Consider the following 19768-nt stretch of genomic DNA (forward strand, 5'->3'; position numbering starts at 1 on the left):
ATTACTGTTGTTCTGTGTAGTCTGCACTGTAATGCTGTTTGACCTTTTGTACTCATTATCATGTGAGTGCTGAAGAGAAGTGGTGCTATTGGAAGGTCCCTTACACAAATGGAGCCTCTTAAATGAAAATGCACAACAAGGGATGATTTTTACAGGATTATTCAGGCTGTGTGTTTTCCCTTGAGAGCTTCTGTCCTTAACCACTTCTGAGGGTTTGTCCATTCTGACTTTTTAATCTGAGATTTAAATGTCCTTCGTATACTTCTGCAAAGGACCAAGGACTGATCTCATGACCTAGATGTTAAACTGAACCTGACTATTCCCTTCCTACAAGGAGCTCTGGCAGCAAACAAGAAAAATCACTTATGAATTCAAAACTTGTGTAGTCAGAACTACTGAAACATTGAGAAGCCACACGATGTAAAAATCACTGGTTAGGAATGATCCATAACGAGGTCAGGGGGAGTGGCATGCTTTCAAAATGGCATCAGCTGTTCTTGAGTCACTGACCATTCAAAAACAAATTAGTGATTACTTATGAACCAGTCAGTGCTCTTAAAAAGAAGCAAGAGATGAGATAGGACTTGGTGTTTACCATGGACTGCCAGGCTATATTAAAGGATAATCGAAGCTCTTGAAGTCTCTCTCAAAACACGCAGGAGCGCTTGTGTTCTTGGAGGCTGGTGTTCACTTTGCATATTCCAGGTCAGAATGGTACTTTGTCCTTTAAAAAATATTGGTTTCTGAAGTGGTTGTTTAGTTGGAGGAAGACTTAAATCAAAAACAAATACTTGTTGAAGATTACTTTTTAAGATGTCACAAAGCATCAACAGAGAAGGCAGGAACTTGGGTTTAAAGCATCAGCCTGTCCTAGCAGGGGAATGAATATAGCTGTTTCCAGTACTTGAAAAAGAAAAAAACAAACAAGCAAAAAAAACCCAAAAAAACCCCAACATAACAAAAATAAGGGAAGATAGCAATGTGTTTGGTTTTGACTGGGGAAGAGTTAATTTTCCTCTTAGTATCTGGTACAGTGCTGTGTTTTTTTTATTTAGTGTGAGAATAATGTTGAAAACACACTGATGGTTTAGCTGTTGCTAAGCAGGGCTTATTCCAAGTCAAGGACTTTCCAGTTTCCCATGCTCTGGCAGTGAACAGGTGCACAAGAATCCAGAGGGCGAATGGCTGGGACAGCTGACCTGAATAGACCAAAGGGATGTTCCATATCATAGAATGTCATGCTTGGTATATAAACTGGGGGGACTTGAGGCTGGGAGGGGCTGATCACTGCTCAAGGCAGGGCTGGGCTTGCCAATGGGCAATGGGTGGTGAATAACTGATTTAGGCATCACTTGTTTGTTTCAGGTTTTATTTATCTCTTTATTATTATATTATTATTAATTATTATTTTACTATTGCTTTATTTGAATTATTAAACTGTTTCTATCTCAACCCATGTGTTTCACAATTATTTCCTGCCTCTCCTCCACATTGCACTGCAGGGGGGAGCTGTGTGAGCAAGCAGCTTTGTGGTACTTGGTGGCTGGCTGGGTTTAAACCAAGGCACAGCAGTAAGGGAAGCAGAAGTACACAGGGAGAATTTCTGGCAAGCAGAGCTAAAGAAAACAGGAAGATGTGGGTTTTGAAGTACTTTTGGAACTAAATAAATACTGATAGTATTGGTTTGTTACCGGCACACAGATAATTGTACAGAAAAACTGTCACCAGACCTCACTGATACTGTGGGACTGTGCCCCCTGTCCATGACAGTGCCTCTTGCTGCCAGCCTTGGCTCCCAGTTTGCTTTCCCTTAAAGAGCAGCCTGCTCTTTTTTGCTCTTTGACTACAGCTGCATAAATAGACAGTTTAAGAGACATATTCTTTGGTATGCCAAATTTAGTACCCAAAATTAAAAGCACACAGTGAAAAACTCCTTCAGTCCTCTTGGTTATTTCACAGAATGTGAAAAAATATACAGGTGGATCCTAAACAGTATCTTGAAAGAAATAACCTACATTTTGTACAGCACTTTGAAAAGGTGAAGAATTCTCAGTAAGTTTTATTCAATGCTTTCATTTTGTATATCCTAGAGCAAAAATTTCTTCATAAAATGCTGCTTTTTTAGGATAGAAGTGCTAGATATAATGTTAGATTTTAGGTTTTGTTCAGACAGGCTCATGAAAAAACCCTGTAATTAGTTGTTTGGCATGAAGAGGCTCTGGAACACTTTGAGAGGAAGCAACATAATGAAATGTTACAAGAACAAGCCAGAACAACCTGCTCTGCTAGCAGCATTTTGCTTACTCCCCAGAACTGAAGTTCCTGCTTCAGTCCTGCCTGAGCTGCCTCTCAAATCAATCAACAGTTGTCCCACACGTGCTGTGAAAACCAGAACCATGCTTAAGTGCCTGAAGCCTCATTTTATGCAATTGTTGAAAGCCTGACTGGCAGAGGTGCTTTGCCAGAAAACTACAATCCCTGTTGGTACTGCTGCTTCAGAGTTTCAAGAGATGCTGCTGCTTCTCTTGCCAATGTTTCAGCTTCTCAAACTTCAGGAGGTCACTCTCAGTAGCTTCTCCTCAAGAGAATTTTAATGAAACCTATTTGTGTTTCAGCCTTACCAAACCTCAAAGGTTTTTTGTTTTGTTCTTTAACTTCTGATAATAGTATGGATGCCATTTGTTCTGTCAAGTTCCATCTGGATATCACTACTTTCACACTAAAGGTTAGTCCTTCATCACAATCAAAAAAATTATTAAGAAGATGGCCATTTTAGGGGATGCAAAAAGCAGAAGTCAACATCTGGAGAGCTAAAATAACACAGCTTTGATATAATCAGTGTTATATTACAGAAAACTGCCTTGAATTGCTTTGATAGAAACTTTTATTATTCTTCCCATTGCGTTACACCTGTTTGAGTACTGATGTCTTCCCAGCTCTGTTTATTGCTGTAGTCTGAAGTGGCCAAGTTGTATTTCAGAATTTGGACTCATCTCCCAACAAGCTGCAGAGCTGGGGACTACTCGTTTATGTGGTGTGTAAGGTGGTGACTGGGGACTTTCTTTAAAAGGCCAAGAAATTTCTGTCTGGACAGGCTGTGACTATTCAACATAGCCTTTAATGTGTCAGACAAGCAGGAAACTCTCCAACATTGCAGAGGTGGAAACCATAAGCTTGGTCCAGCTTGTGAGAAGTACCTTAAGGTACTGGAAGGCAGCAATTAGGTCACCCTGAAGCCTTTTCTTTTGTGGGACGAAGCAAATTCTCTCAGCTTTTCCTCATAGGAGAGATTCTCCATCCCTCTACTCAACCTAGTGGCCTCCTCTGGCCTCTTTCTAGCATGTCAATATCCTTCTTGTGCTTAGGACCATGACATGCTTGCACTCTTTTTTGCAATCCTCCTCTGCAGAGTATATTCTAAATCAGAATATACCCTGGCCACAACATTTTGCTTTGCCATGACCTGCTGCTTATGGTGTATGCTACGGAAGGAGAGGTGAAGGTAGGCAGCAGAGAAAATATAATCCAGCTATATGGTGTTCTCAAGGTATCTTGGCTTGAGGATGTCCTTGACGCCAGAATTGCGATCTTTTCCTCCATCTCCAAGTCAAACAAGCCTCCTGCTTATATTCCTCTCAAATTCACTTTTCTTTGATTTATATGGAAATGTCCTCATCCCAAAGAAAGGTTCTGTGGGCTAAGCGTCCATAGAAACTCATAATACCACAGAAACCAAAAGTGTGTGAGGTTTACTTTTGTTTTCTCAGAGTGGAGCAAGAGGTCAGTTCCCACCCCACAGCTTTATATGAAAAGCTCTCCAAGGGGGAGATGGGAGTCCAGCCTGGACACTGAGTGTACCCAGGGCCACCCTCACATGGTGGCACCGGGATGAATTGAACACTTGCTAAATTCTGCCTTGCAACTGGAAATGCAAACAGCCATTATCTTAAATGCTGAAATAACAGTCCACGCCTATGGCAGGGAAAAGCCCTGTGTCCCTAGTGAGAGGGAGCGCTTGATCACCATGCTATGAATCCTTCTCTTTTTATTTCTTTGCAGTTTATCCTTGCTAGTAGGCCTTAAATTTTAGTCTTAAAAAAAAAATTCCTGCGTGTCTGGGAAACAGACACATCCTTTGATTGGACTGGCCACGGTGATCTCACTTTCTTTAAGTGACAGGTGATACCTGGAAGTTTGGTAGGAACTGGCATCCCTGTAGTTAAGTTACATTTCATAGCAAAATGCTTGATAAGTTTCTCTAGTAGAAGCCGACATTTTTTGGTTTGTGCGGAGCGTAAGAAAGTTTTGCAAGCCATCTAAAACTATATTTTCTTAAGATTTCTTTTTATAATTACAAATGTCAATTAAGCACGTAAGTTATTCCAGTATAGTTCATTACAGTAAAACTCAAAACATACAGGACTAAACCTATCTGTAGATTTCCTAAACTTCTGATCTCTTGTCATCTCAGATTAAAATGAAATTGAATAAACCTCCTGCTCGGGTAGGGCCAAGGGTCTGACTTCCAAAAGCCAGCCGTGTCCTGGGCTGGACCAAAAGCAGCGCAGCCAGCAGGGCCAGGGAAGGGATTCAGCCCCTCTGCTCTGCTGAGACCTCACCCCAGACCAACTCTGGGGCCCCAGCACAGGAAGGACATGGACCTGCTGGGAGTGAATCCAGAGGAGGCCGGCAAGTCGATCAGAGGGATGGAGCACCACTCCTGTGAAGAAAGGCTGAAAGAAGTGGGATTGTTCAGCCTGGGAAAGAAAAGGCTTCGGAGTGATCTGATTGTGGCCCTCCAGTATCTCTAGGGAACTTGGAGGAAACACGGGGCAAGACCATTTACAAGGGCATGCAGGGAAAGAGTGAATGTGTTTAAACTGAAAAACAGTAGGTTTAGATTAGATACTAGGAAAAAATTCTTTAGTGTGACGGCGGTGAAGAAATGGAACAGGCTGGCCAGAGGTAAGGTGGGAAGATCTCGAACACATCCCTTGAAGTATTCAGGGCCAGGGTGGATCGAGCTCTGAGCGACCCGGTGGAGTGCACGGTTCCCGTGCCGCGGGCACGGGGGGCTGGAACCGGAATCCTTCAGGGCCCGGTCGCTCCCACACCGCTCCGGTCCCGCGCGCGCCCTGCGGGGCCCTCGCGCCGCCGCCGCTTCCGCCGCGCGGTCCCTCCCGCGGGCCGCCCCCTCCCGGCAGCCCTCGCGCCGGAAGCGGCTGACGACAACAACAAACACCGGCGGCGGCGGCGGCCGCGCCAGGCAGGGCTCCCCCCCTCTCCCCGCGGCCCTCAGCCCGCCCGCCGGCCCCGCCGAGCCGCCTCTCCCGGCCCGCCGCCTCTCCCCTCTCGGCCGCGGGCCCCGCCGAGGCGCTGCGCGCCCCCGCGGAGCCGCCGGGCCCGGCCGCGCGGCGCGGGGGGGACGCGCCGCCACCGCCGCAGGATGAGCGGCGCTGCCCGCGCGGGACCCGGGGGTGAGTGCCGAGCGCTGTCCGGGGACGTGCGGGCTCCCCCCGCCGCCCCGCTCAGCCCCTCCCAGCTGAAGTGGGGAAGGCGGGGACTTCGGTACCGGGAGGGCGGCCTTGGCGAGGGGCGTCGGTCCCGGCGCTGGGCGCAGGGCTGTAGCTGTGGGGCGGGCGACAAAGAGCTGGGAGGCGGCGGAGCGGGGGTCGAAGAGGACCGGGATCCCGCGGCTGGAGCCGGTCGCGGGGCGGCGGAGTGACCCCAGCGCAGCTGCTGTGGGGAGGCGGCGGCTGCCAGCCCGCAGAGGGGAGCAGCGCCGGGCGGGCCGGGGTGCTCCCTGCCTGCCCAGGGCTCCGCTGCCAGGGCGAGGGATTCGCGGTGAAGTTACTACAAGGAATGACTCAGCCTGGCAGCGCCTCCGTGCTCGCCCTCGGCGGCGGTCGGGCGAGCGCCGTGCACAAGCGTTGTGTGTTTACAAACGTTGTTCTGCCTCTCCCTCGGTTGTTTACTTGGTCCTGCTTCCGAGGAAGCATGTGTCTTGTAATGAATTTTCCCTTCGGTTTTTTCTTACGGCTCTTTAGTAGACTTTCAGGCTGTTCTGTGGATCAGTGCTCACTCTTCTTTCTCGCTGACCCCCAAAAGTACTGTCTGCAAGTGATCCAGAGATAGAAATACTAATATCGGAGAATTAAACGAGCTGACCTTTGTAACGTTCATGTTTCTTACTTAACATCATCTAAACATGGAATAAAAAGTTATGTCTGGTCCCAAGAAACCCAGAAATGTTAGTTTATACCTCATATAACCATAGCTTTTTTTTCCTCTTGTGTCATTTGTTTTTGTCTGAAGTAATTACATGGTATGTCCTGGCTGTGAGCCATTTCTTGTGGCTCATATTTTAAGCTTTCACCTTTGTTTCTTTATGGGAAAGAGTGAGGAGGTTGAGGTTTGTTTTTTTTCCCTTGTATTTGCATATATGTGTGTCAGAAGTAGTTTGTGCTGTTGGGTTTGTGGAAGGACTTTATGCTTCTGGTGGTGTGTGCTTAACTATATGGTACTTCTGCAATGCTGGAGAAATAGCAAGAATGGAAAAGCATGTTTCAGACAGTTGAATTTTATACAGCTGAGAAGTACTGTGAGGAATATCACTATAAATAGAATTACAGAATGGCCTGTGTTAGAAGACACCTTAAAGATCATCTAGTTCTAACCTTCCATGCCATGGGCAGGGACACCCTCTGCTAGACCCAGTTGGTTAAAACCACATCCAGCCTGTCCCTGAACACTTCCAGGGATGGGACATCCCACAGCTTCTCTGGGCAACCTGTTCTGTTGTCTCACCATCTTCACAGTAAGGAATTTCTTCCTCATATCCAATGTAAACTTACACTCATTCACTTTAAAGCTGTTGCTCCTTGTCTTTTCATGTACATATCCTCCTAAAAAGCTCACTTCCATACATCATGGAAGCAAATTATAATAATGATCATAGTAATAATGAAAATGTGCACTATTATAGTATATTTGAGTTGTGAATTTTAAGAATAGTTAGTAAGTAATACCTTGGGAAATTTTTCAAAGATGAAGCACATGAAGAAATGACCTTACTCTTATCTTGAGGTCTAATACAAACTTTTGTGCCAAGAAGCAAATATTAACAAGAAAGAATTTAGATATTCTAACATCATTAAGTTTAGATTGAAATGCGCACAGGGTGTATTTGTACTTACTCTAAATGTTGCCTGGAACTCAAAATAGCTTTATTTTATAATGCTGAGAGTAGTAAAGAAAATTACTTACTGAAGAACACATGGTAAGGGACTTCAGCTGTGCCAGTTTTAAAGCTGGAAATACAAATGAGCTCTTTTGGGTAGTGGATTATTGTAAGATAGACCTAACTGTGCTTTGGAAGTATGTTATTGTTGTCCACTCTGTACAAGTAGCTGTGTGTTTTGTAGATTGTAAAATAGCAATCTGTCTTAGTCACAATTGTGTTGATCTAGGCTTGTGCTCAGCACAGTTTTGGGTTAGTAGTTTCTGAGATCATGTTCAAGGGGCTGTCTCTCTCCCCATGTCAGGTTACTCTATTTATAATTAGAAGTGTATGCAGCAGACTTGTGCTCTGGCTGGAGAAGAGGGCAAGGGTTATTTTGAGGTCTTTTGTGGTGTCTGTTTAAAAAATGGTGTGTCCCTGCATGTTGTCTGAACACAGCTGTTTCATAGCCTTGCACAAACTAAGGTGGAAAACATAATTTCTAAACTGAACTTCAGTTATTTTGGTTAAATAAGGGACTGAGTGTATGTTGGGGATAAGGGAGTAGCGCATGTTGATTTGTTTTTGATAAGAGTGGCAGTTACAGTGGAATCACTGGAAAGAATTTTTCTGTATGTTATCAGTGTGTCCTTAAGTCTTTATTTGGTTTTAAACCAGCAGTTACTTTCTGTGAAGGACTGGCTTGGAGTGGTATGAGGGTCTTGAGACCCAATTGCACAAGATGGGTTCATTAGCATGTTGAGGTAAAGTGAAAACAAATTAAAATGAAAAACTATAGCTTGTGTACCCAGTTGTTACTCGAGCCACTTCAGTCATTTGGATAGTGCCCAAGCAGTCATGCGTCTCCTTCTGCATTTGTAATATTGCTCAAGAAAGTTGTGCTCCTAATTTTTGGTCCACAGCTCTGTGACATTATATGAATGGTTTCTGAAGATGAGGAGGAGACAAAAAAATAATACCATACTACTTTCAAGGAGCCTGTTAATAGTTAGCAATCTGATGCAAAGTTGTTAATCAGTATTACTGAGTAGCAAACACTTGATTACAAGATGCCAACTTACATAATAATATTGTATTATACTGCGGGATGTGATTGAATGCAGTGATACCAAACAGGCCAAAAAAAAAATAAATCATTGATATGTAAATTACTAATCCAATTACAAGAATTACAGAGTGTCTGTTTTCTAGCTGATTTGCCAGACTAATGATTTTGGTGTACAAGTTGAAAGATCCTCACATGAATTGTGTGTTGTAAAAGCCTATAGCACGATTAATGGTGATAAAGAAATTGTTAGCAATTACTTTTGTGAGCTAATTAAAATTCTGTGGTTCCTGAGAAAGTCACTTGTCTATTTATGAGTTAATTCATAGAGCATATCCACTCTTTATTTAGTTTTTATTTAAATTTTAGTTTTTTTTAATGTAGTTCAGTTGAAAGGCAAGTTGGAAGACATCATAGCCATGTACCAGATCTTTTTATCTTTTTTATTTGTAAGCAGGGTTGGAAGTGTATGTGCTTGGTGTTTTCTAACAGGATTCAAGCATAAGTATATTGTTACTGATACATGAATAATACTTCAATACTAATTTTTGTAAGTTGTCAATAGAAATACCAAAACACATTTATTGATGCCACATTTACATTCATAGATTGAGACAGGGCTGGTCAGAAGAAACACTGGGGCTGTCAGGGCAATTCTTGCTTGTCTTCCATCCATCTCCAGGTGTGTATTTTCCTCTTGTTCAGGTTTGCAGGGTTGTGAGCTCAAGCTACCAGCTCAAGCAACAGCTCAGTGTAGCTTTTTATGACCATCCAAGATGCTGACAGTTTCTTTTGGAAACAGATTTTGCAGCTGGGCCTGCTGTCTTTATCGCATCAAGGTGAAACGATTATGGTGTGCTATATATAAAGCTCTAGCAGTTTGTGCATCTAGGAAATAAGCTGTGCTAGAATGTGGTAGACTGTTTTCTGTGAATTAGTACAAATAAGTACAGAAAAGGCCTGTTTGAGTGCTGTATGAATTTCTTTCTGAACTGCACTAGTGGAAAGTAAAATGTAGAACTGCTTTGTCGACTAGTTTGGTTCCAAAAGTCCTGCATCTGTCTTGCTGTGTAATGCTATAGGATCAATGAGAAGAATGGTGTGTGAATATTTGAGAGCAGCTCTGCCTAAGTAATGTTCTAATGTTTTTTTAACTGACTTCAGAATGTGGATTTTTTTTCTCTTTATAAAATAACTCATGTTTTCTTGCCTTTTCAAACTTTCTTTTAAAACAGTATTTTTGCTTTTTCAGGAGAATAGGAAAGCTGTAGTGGTGATAGTGACATAGTGTGTTCAGTATTTCGACTGCATGTTGCTTTTATTTGGAGGGATTAGATGGAATTAGTATCTTTATGATACATCAATCTTCATTATTTTTCTTGACGATGTGTTTGACAGGCCAGTATGCTGTTTTCATTTTGAACAGATTGAACATGATTTGTATTTTAGAGGTAGAATGCAGTATTGAAGAACTAATTATAGGGAGAGTTTTACTTACATCATTAATTCAAAAAATCATACCACTCTTAGCAAAGCAAAAATAAAAATTCTGTAAGACTTGCACTTTGCTGAGGTCTGATTTTTGAATGTTTGAGTTAGCTGTTTCTGAGTTCCCAAATTCTGTTTTGATTTAGTTCCGGGATTGAATATGTTATGCTCTTTTGTGTTGCAGTTATAGCTGTAGAATTTTTTTGCTCTTTATCACTGGAATGGTGACTTTCAATGTCAGTGGTTTATCTCAAACTTTGAGTTTGTTGATTCCAAGTAGCTGTGCTGGTGTGTTGTAAGTGTGAAAATCTGACCCTTATTTATTATAGTTGGCTTAGGATAAACAATTCATGCTGACAAAATGGTGCTTTTATTTATACAGTTTTTCTTCCATCCTCCACAGCATGTATTTTTATTAAATTCAGATGAAGATTCTTACATAAGAATATATTGTGTAACAGAACTAGAAGCTGTCTTCTAATACATTGTGCTTATGCTATATTGTAAGTGTTCTACTAGTAAATTCAAGCTGACTTATCTATTTAAAAATATTCTTTACAAGTACTTGTGTTGTCTACTGATAGAGACTCGATTCTCACCCAGTCAGTGGTTTGAAAATATGACTCAAAATTCTCAGTTCTGTCTGAATGAAGTGGGGGAGGGGTAGTGTATAAACTTTTTTATATGAAAGGCTTGGTGGTAAAATACCTATACATTTCAAAAGGTAAATGTATTGTGACAGCATTTCCACACGCATGTTATGGTTCTAAACAGCACAACCAGGGTTTAATAAGGCAATTACAATACCTCAATTATTGTAAATTGTATTTTTCTTTGGTTTTCTTGGGGTTTCTTTGGTGGTTGTGTAGTTCTTAAGTTGGTAAAACTGCATGAAAGGATTTATCTGTGCACATTGTTAAAGTTATAAACTAGCAAAAATTTATATTCCAGAAAGGTAAAGAAGGAAGATGAAAATTAGAAAAAAAACCTTCTTGAAATTAGAGACAATTTAATATTCTGCAAACTATCCTGCAGCTTTTCACATTTCTCATCACATTGCTGTTATCTTCTTTCACACTGTTGCCAATAGAGTTCCAAAGGTGATTTGTAAATATGTGATATCCAAGAAGAGTTAGTAAACTGATCTGAGAAGAATATGACATTTCTGAATATGTATTCCTAGGGAGACTGGGGGTTGTATGAGCTCTGCATCTTGCTGGTGGTCATTTACTTTCAGATACCACTGAAAATAAAAGAATGTTGATGAATAGGGGGAGGTTGGTAGGTGACATGTGAGTTATAAGTAACTTAAAAAAGAGAAATTTGATAAATTCTATCTTCAGATTGTGGAAGTTAAAATACTAATTTTATAATTAATATAGGATAAGAAAAATTTGAAACAAGTTTGAAAGTTGCAAACCAATTAAACAGTTTACCAAGACGGTAGTGGATTTCCTTATTACTAGAAAACATTTATTTTTTTTTTAAGATCTGATTGCTTATGGATAGAAATTAAGGAAGAACCTGTGACTTTAAGGTAGGCAGTCAGACTAAATCACAAGGATCTTTACTTGCCTTAGATTTCATTATTGTCAATCTTTGACTTTCTTTTCCATCTGTAGTGTTTTTATTCCTGTGAAGTAAATGTCATTTAATCAGTCTTATGTTTTGTATTTTTGTCTTTTAAATAGTTCTGGCCAAGATATTTTTCTTTTCCACATAAAAGTTGTCGCATTAGGATGTTGTACCTAAAGAGGGAAGAACAGGGGAAATGGCCTCCTAGACGGTATTTTGAGCAACTCTGTCCTTAGTTGCATCCGTAGTAATTACAAATTTTTAAGTTATCTTAGCCTGTGCTGGTTTGGGTTTTTTTACTAGGTTTCCAGGAAGTGATCTATTAGTAACTGAGGATGGCACAAGCTATTAGAAATATGAATGATACCTTCTGAAAATTTTCACCTGTCTTCTTGAATGATGATTCTGATGTTGAGTATCATCTGTACTCACTGGCCTCTTTGCAGCCTTCGTTGAAGTGTAGTTTGTGAAGTTATGTAATGAACCAGAACATGGAACTAATCTGAGCTGTCAGTATCCTGGTGAAGTATGCTGTTTCTAACTTACTACAGCGAAGTCATCCAGTTTATTCCACAGAATACTGATAATTGAACCACTGAAAGATGGTGCAGGGAAAAGAACAGAAGGACTGGCTGAGGAAAGGGATTCATAAGTCTGGTGTTCTTTTTGTTACCAGAGTTTGTGGTCTTGGTTGATCAGAGAGAGTGTTAGTGGAAGAAGTGTTGGTGCCGACTTGTCTGAGTTGGGTATTAGAAAGAATGGAATTTTTGATGTCTGTTTCTTGCAGAATTGTTTGCAAACAATGGAAGATTTTATATGCAAATTACTTTAAAGAGTATGTACCTACAAGAAGAACCTTCCCACCACTCTGGAGTCAGTACCTTGAATAAAACCACCTGAAGCTCCATGTACCCAAGAGTACCAATCTTTGCGAAGAGAATGTATTAATCTCTGTAATTCAAGGGAGGCTTGTACTCCACAAATGCTTTGAAATGGCAAAATTATACATTAAAAACAGAAAAATCTGACAAAACCTTCAGTTAACTTTGTCAAAAACTAAGGTGCAGACAGCTGTGTAAAGATTTGTTTCCATCAATTAAAAACAAAAAAAGGAAATAAAGAAAAGGGATACTTCTACAGGCTGTGGGCTGTTTCCTAGCAATAAGATTGTCAGAAATCCTAGGTTTGTTTTCTGGCTTGTACCTGCTAACTGAGGCACAGAAATTTCATTTTCTATCATGTAAGAGATGTGAGGCATTGAAAAATATGGTAAAATTGTATTTACTGTTGGAAGAGGAGAACTTTTGTCTGATCTGTTAAATGGACTGTGTTTTGGCAGCTTCTCAACTCAGTGAAAACAGCAGTGTAAATAGATGCTAACCATCAGATTGGAAGCTTTGTAATCACGTCCATATGGAATCATGACACAGTGCCTGATAATGGGCTTGTTGCTTTATGAACATGTTTGAAGCTATTGCATTCCTAGAAGTTTTGTTTGAACTTGTGAGATGCTGCATTGTTTTGGGCCGCACTGATTTCAAAGCCCATTCTTTAATGCACAGTGTTTTCTTGTCTGCCCAGGTTTGCTTTTGATCTGCTCTTTCACTCTTGATGTTGCTGAGGACCTCTGAAGGCATTGCAGCACCTACTTAGCTGAATGAGGAGCTCCCATGTAATTCAGATTTGTAGGAGCAACTCTGAATATGATGGCCATATGTAACTGAAATATTAGATCAGTAATATATAAAATGATTCATCTTAAAGGAGGGGAAGCAGGGAAAGGAAGCCTCTTAGACTGTGAAATACTGAATTACTGACTTTTGAAATTCCTCTGTTGTGAATTGGGATGTAGGGGTTTAGGAATGTGTTCTGGTTTGTGTGTGCAGGATTGTAGCTTGGCTTTTGGGTTGAGTGGAAAAGACTTCCTTTGCTGACCAGCAGCTGAGTTTGAGAGCTGTTAAGAACACAGTGACTGTTGGAGATGCTGTAATTAAGTAACCGCCTCTGTGCCTGATGCACATCTCAACATATAAATAGAGCTCCAGATGGCACCTTACAGATGTCAGGGATTGACAGCCTTTCTTTAAGACTACAGTGTGGCTTGAACATGAGGTTTAGAGGCTTTGATATAAGGTGGTAATGGGAGATAGGATCTCTACCTTCAGTAATATGTATCTCAGTGATTAAATATGGTCTTTTGATTAAATTTATTTTGGAGGAGTAGGAGAATTAAATTAGTCTCCGCAGCTGGGTCAGGAGGAGCACTACTACTTACTCATCACACAGCTTAGGGTTTTTAGTTTTTTTGTGTTTTGTTTTGTGGGGTTTTTTTTTAGTTTTTCTTTTAAGTTTTTAAGTGCCTTTTAAACACATTTCCTTTCAACAGTTGTCTATACAGAGAATGGTATGCATTTGCACTGTAGTTTAGAAACATAGCCATTTCTGTTGCATAAAGCTCTACTAAAGAATGCATGGCCTCTTTCTGTTCTTCTGGTGGTGGTAGTAGTAATATTCTGCAAAATTAAGGTATTTTTGGTTAGATGCGTTAGGTTGCAGTATTGAAGAAAGATCCTTGAAGCCTACTTTTAGAGAGGATCTTACAAATGACATTAAGAAAGGTGTTAGTTGCATTAAATTTAGCTTCAGTTTCTATTTTCATTTTCCTTTGATTTATGTGCTATAAAATACTCTGCTTTTGGGGTCTGCCACCTGGAGCAAGAGAGCATTTTTTGAGAAGGGCACTTGGAAAAATAAAAGTGGAGGTAGAAGGCAGGTTTATAGAAGAAAACAAAATTAATTGTAAGGAATATTCTGCACTGGTCTTGTACCTTTGTCTATTATAGAGTTGCTTAAGTCCAGGTGAGGCAGGAAATCCCACTCTGAAAGGTGACATCAAGAAACTGTAGCATCTGAAGGTAAACCTTAAGATTTGCGGTATGGAAATGAAGCACAATTTAATAACATGCTAATGTGATCCAAAGTTGACTCCATCTCGAGAAGTAATAAAGGCATATTGGCCTTGAGGGGAGATGTTGCTCAGATAAGATATTTTTTGAATGAAGGATAGCACTTGAATCTTTTTAAACATGTCACAGACTTGTCAGCTTTTGCCTCAGATGAATTGCCCTTTCAACAGGCAGAAATTCTGTAATGGTGTCTTATGAGACTCCTGACCTTGGAAGCTTGGGTAACATTTATGACTCATATAGCAGACACTATTACCTGCAGTGTAGCCTCAGCACTTCTGCAGTAAGGGAAGTGAAACTTCTTTATCAGCAGCACACAGATGGTGATCACACAGAAGCATGTGAATGTCTAATAGCAGTGTGGAAACGCAGGCACTGTGTGAACAGTCTTGCTTTGATCAGGTAATTCAGCTAGTTCTGTCTGCTTTCAGGCTTGAGCCCATTTTGACCTGGACATACCCACAGGGGGAGGGGAGTTTGTGCCTCTTGGTTCTGTCTGACCTGGCAGACGAAGCACTGATAAGTACTACATTTAGCATTTAGATGTGGAGCAGCACTTCCCTGGGAACAAAAAACAAGATACCGTATACTGCTTGTATGCGTAACGCTGCTGTTGTGGAGGGAAGTTTACGACCCTGAGTTTAAAGGAAAGCCAGTACTTTGGCATAGTTCAGTTTAAATTGTATTGAATTGTTAAAGAAAAATTTATCAGTATCTCTGTTTGTTCAAGGTTAGTTTGTAATCCAGATTATAAAGGAAGTATGGGAAATGAGATGTCAGAAGCATGAGCGTGAACGATTAAGATAATACGGAGGGAACTTAATAGCTAAAGTGAAGTTGATTAATGTCCCATTAAACCCAAACAGCATAAATGTTGGTTTCTATCTTTGTCCTGCTCTGAATACCATGATTCAGTGTTTGGGTTTGTGAAGTTGGAAAAGATTGTACCATGAAACAATGGAACAGTCAGTATTGGGTAATTAGAAGCAGGGATTCTTTATTTAAGGGCAGAAATGGATGGTTAATGTAGCCATAGGATTATTTGTAGGATGCTGTGAAACCTGTGATGCTGGTGCTGTAACGGCAAAAGGAGTCTGTAAACAGAAATTAATTTCCTTTTAGGGATGTAACAATGAGCAAGTTCGGAACTGAGACACATCTCAATACTTGTAAACAGCATGTGTTGACAGTGTTGATCAACACCGACTTCAAAAGTAGTTAGTTGTTGAAGAGCTATTATTGTATAGGAAAAGATTGCAGTAATTGCATTGCAATGTAAATAGAGTGTAGATCAGTGAAATATATGTTACAACCAGCACAATGTATATATGACTGGTTTTGGTGTTTTATTAACTAATATGACAATATACGTATTTTCAATTAATTATGGAAATTTTTTGTACTTTTTGCCATTCTTACATTTTTGTCATTTCATTTATTTTCTTTTGTTTATGCCTACTTTATTCTGTCTGATCTGGCAGCTGTTACAGAAAATTTCAATTGTTCAGCTATTTTTTTTTTTAATGGTATTACTGATAATTCATGGCAGTTGGTCATACAGACTTCTATCCCATAGTGTGAAGGATCTCGTTTATATGATAGCATGAATCTAATGCTCCAAGTCATGGAGCACAAATAATCTGGGTGGATTAGTCATTTGTGATTTTGTTTGATTATATAGGTAGCAGCTCTGTCTTCAGTAGCGGTCAAATTGTTGTTGAACCTCTATTAAAATAAATGAAAATAATTCCAACAACATAACACTAAAAGCCTTGAAACTTGTAACATTACATAAGAGTTTAAAGCTGAAAATAAATAAATAAAGCCTGATACTCTCCTAATGGCCTGTTGTGGTAATACAGAGGAAGAAGAAAATGTGTATGGATATATTCTGTTGAAGCTTAATGGTGTGACTTTCACTCCAAGATTATGTTGAGAACTTCTGTTACTGCTGGATGATGATAATATTCTGGAATGTTTGGAAAAATCTTAAAGGCTGGTCTGTGATATGTAGCTGACCTTCCCTGTAATAGTCTGCAATAGCCTGACCTTGGAAAGAAAAGAAACTTAGGCAACTGTTGTAGGTTTTCATGCATATCCTCTGTAACTTTGAACACAGTCAGGCAGATGTTGTTCAGAGATGCAAGACTAGGGAGAGCTCTCACAATTAATTCTCTTCCAGTGTTGTGAAGACATGCAGCTGGAGAGAGGAACTTGACATAGTTCCTGCTGAAGGGAAGAAGGGCTGCATCATGTCTTTGTTGGACGTAGGTGAATCTGCAGGAGAGGTTGCTCTTTATTGCATGTATTCTCTGGAACCTTGTATACATCATTTCCTCTTCCTGAAGGCGTCCACTGAAGTTTGTAACAACCTTGAGAGTGGGTGAATTCAGTAGAATTTTGAAATTTTGTGAATTCTGGTTATTTCCCTTTGCTTCTGATAAAATGTCATGTGTTCATCTTGCATAGGAGTGAGGAGGGAGTGGACAAAAGGGAGGAAGATAGTTCTTTTGTTTCATGACCATAAAATAATTTTTTCCTTTATTAAGGTTTTCAAGTGTGGGATGGAGTGTTTTTGATTTACCTCTAGTAGCATAGGTTATATGAAATGGTTTATATGTTCTAATGGTTTTCAGGCTTCACCAAGCCTATTTTTAGTAATGGATTATCACCCTTTATAGTGCCTGATCATCTTCTCAGAAAGCTTGCTAGGGCATTAACATGATAGAAATAATGTTTGCTTGCAGTTTGGAGTTTGTGCACTTGCTACACTGCCCTGAGCCCAACAGCTCACCCACATGCTCTTTGCCAAGGCTCCTTCTCTTTAGGCTCTGCTACTTTACTGAGCACAGTTAAAATGAACTGGGGTAGCCTAAAAAGGTGGTTACCTTTGCTTAACTGGCTCATTTTGGTTGTAGTTTCCATTGCAGTTTAAAGAGCAGTTCTGGGAGAGGAGGCCCCTGGCAAAGATGCACTGACAAGCAGCTGGGAGTGGTGACATCTTCAGCTTATTTAAAAGAAAAGAGAATAAATCTAAGATATGTTTTGAACATAGGTGAATGGCTTAGCAAAATAGGTTACCTTTCAGGTAGGAAAGGTGATACTGGTTCCTGAAGGAATCTGTGGGAGATAGCTGCTGGATAAGACAGAAGCTATTCTTCCAATAGCAATAGCATGTGTACCTTTTAATGCTGGATTTTCTTAAGTAAATTGCATTGTTAAGACTTTATCTATTGCTCTCAGCATCACTGTATCAGCATTCTGCACCAGTTCCAAAAAATAATTTCAGTTAATGAAAAAGCAAGCCGTTCTCTATAATGAACTAAATTTCTCTCCTTGTAAACACTCAAAAGTATGATTAACACTTACTTTAAACAAAAATGATGAGCAGAAGTATTCAGATGTGTAACAGATCTGGGCAGACTTATGACTGGATGGCATTGTTAATTAACAAAACCCCAAACAACTACCACATAATTATTCTTCTGGCATTTAACATACACTGATTTCTGTATTAGATGCAATTATGATCATAAAATCTTGACATTTTAGTAGTAATTGCATTCTGAATCTTTTCTTTGCAGATCGTCTCTGGCTTTGAACAGCCATGCTACTCTGTTGCCAAAAATCAAGTACAGCGAATGTCTGCAGTTACTCTCCTCTTGAATTTGAAGGTGGTAGCTCTGAATATAATGCCTGAAGGTAATTCTTTGTCTGGAGTTAAAAAATTAGAGACTCCTGATGTATGGCAGGTGCCGTCATAAACACTGTTGATCTTAATAATATTTCTTCTTTCTATGTTTTAGTTAGGTTTAATGTTATGGTATGGATGGGTAAATGCTTGATTAAAATTTTGCTTTGCGTGTGTGTATGCTTAGATGGAAATTAGTTTATTGGGGTTTTTTTTGTTTGTTTGTTTTGGGTTTTTTTTTCCTGTGTGGTCTGTGATGTTTGCTTTAAACATTGTATTATTTAATACATGGATTACAGTCACTAGTACCCTTTGGGAAAAGAAGGGTGTGTGCATGAGACTGATCAATTCTGAAACATGGTCCAAAGAATTTATTAATAAAATAAGGAGCTTTTACCTTGTTCTTGGTGTTCAGCAGTTTTTACCTTTCTAATAACTTGGTTTATAGAGTATGTTCTTTTTCTGATTCAAAATGAAGCTGGTGGTACTGAATACAGTAGAGTTCAGGTGTAAAGACAGCAAAACTCTCTTCAGATCCAATTATTTAACTGGTCCTTTTTTATTTGATGTGCTTCTGTTTCTGAAGCCTTTTTGTAAAAATGCATGTTTTAACTAGGACTATAATTACTGCTTGAAAAGTGTGAGGATAGCTGATCTCTCGTGTAAGCAAACTCTTACGACTTTATGAAATATTCTGTTAAAACCTCTCCCCCTCCTCATATTAATGGCATGTTTGGTGTTTTTTGTCTGTGGTTTATCAATTTTTCTATATGAAGGCAAAGAGATAAATGCAAATTCAGACTAATTTTTGAGGTATATGATTAGCTGCATGGACCCTGTATATGTGTCCTATTAACATTTCAAGGAAAAAGGGATGACTTATATTACCTGAGTAGTAATCTTATCCAAAAAGTCATATTTATAATGATATAAAAATATTGCTTAGTGGCTAAAACTTACAGCTTAACTTTTTTCTAATTCCTTCCGCATAAAAAACTCAGGCAATTAGTGACTACAGTGCTTATATTTCTGCCGCAGCTTTGGTAGTGTGGTGGAAATTACTCTTAAGCTTCCTAGCTCCTAAGGAGAAGACAAAAAGGCTCAGAAGTATGAAGTACTTCAGTGATAGAATCTCAAATCTCAGTGTTTTATGTGGCAAATTGAAGTTTTTTATCTGTCACATACACTGGACAAACATGTGCACAGAGTTACTCACCCAGGTTCTTGTAGAGCACAGGACTGAAAATGTGTGTTGACCTGCACGTTCTTGCTTGAATACTTCATGTTTGCTATCAGTAACAAAGAAAGAAGCTACTGATTTAGCTAATGCTGATAACAGAAGAAAATATTTTTTAAAGCTATTACTTATTGTAGAGAAATACAAAAAGGAATTTTTCCTTTTTTTTTCCTTTTTCTTTTGCCAGTGCTTCAATTTCTGAGGGCAAAAGCATTGATAAAGATAGCAAAGAGCTGATAGTTTAGTAGCTGTAAAGTGAGGAATTATTAGATTGTGCTGCTGTTTGTAAAATCTAGAAAAGATGCCTGGAAATTACTGTCTGGGGCTTTAAAGAGGTATTTCATAATTGAGAAAAGCCAGGTAATGATATGGGATGATGGTTTCTGCAATTGGAAGTCATATTTTCTTATTATTTTTCTAATTTAGTTTCTTTTATTTTTCTCAGTGTATATTCTCATGTGTTCTCCTAACTGCCTGTATATGCAGATACTTACCTTGCCTGTGTTTCTGGCTAGAGAAACATCAC

General features: G+C 39.7%; 1 protein-coding gene across 4 annotated transcripts in view; it reads left to right on the plus strand.

Annotated features, from left to right (window-relative positions):
• Positions 1–504: 504 nt before the first annotated feature.
• The window catches only part of RB1CC1 (RB1 inducible coiled-coil 1), a 70065-nt gene continuing 50801 nt past the window's right edge, over positions 505–19768 (plus strand). For 2 of the 4 annotated variants that reach the window (XM_086888265.1, XM_086888281.1), the window contains exons 1-2: positions 505–705; positions 17899–18016. The gene's annotated coding sequence lies outside the window, so the exon portion shown is untranslated. Of the gene's footprint in view, positions 706–5360; positions 5478–17898; positions 18017–19768 lie in introns of those variants that run through there. The other 2 variants (XM_086888275.1, XM_086888287.1) reach the window with 1 other exon arrangement.

This window comes from Cyanistes caeruleus, chromosome 1 (genome assembly GCF_971803275.1).
Source record: "Cyanistes caeruleus chromosome 1, bCyaCae1.hap1.1, whole genome shotgun sequence".
NCBI classification, from domain to species: domain Eukaryota; kingdom Metazoa; phylum Chordata; class Aves; order Passeriformes; family Paridae; genus Cyanistes; species Cyanistes caeruleus.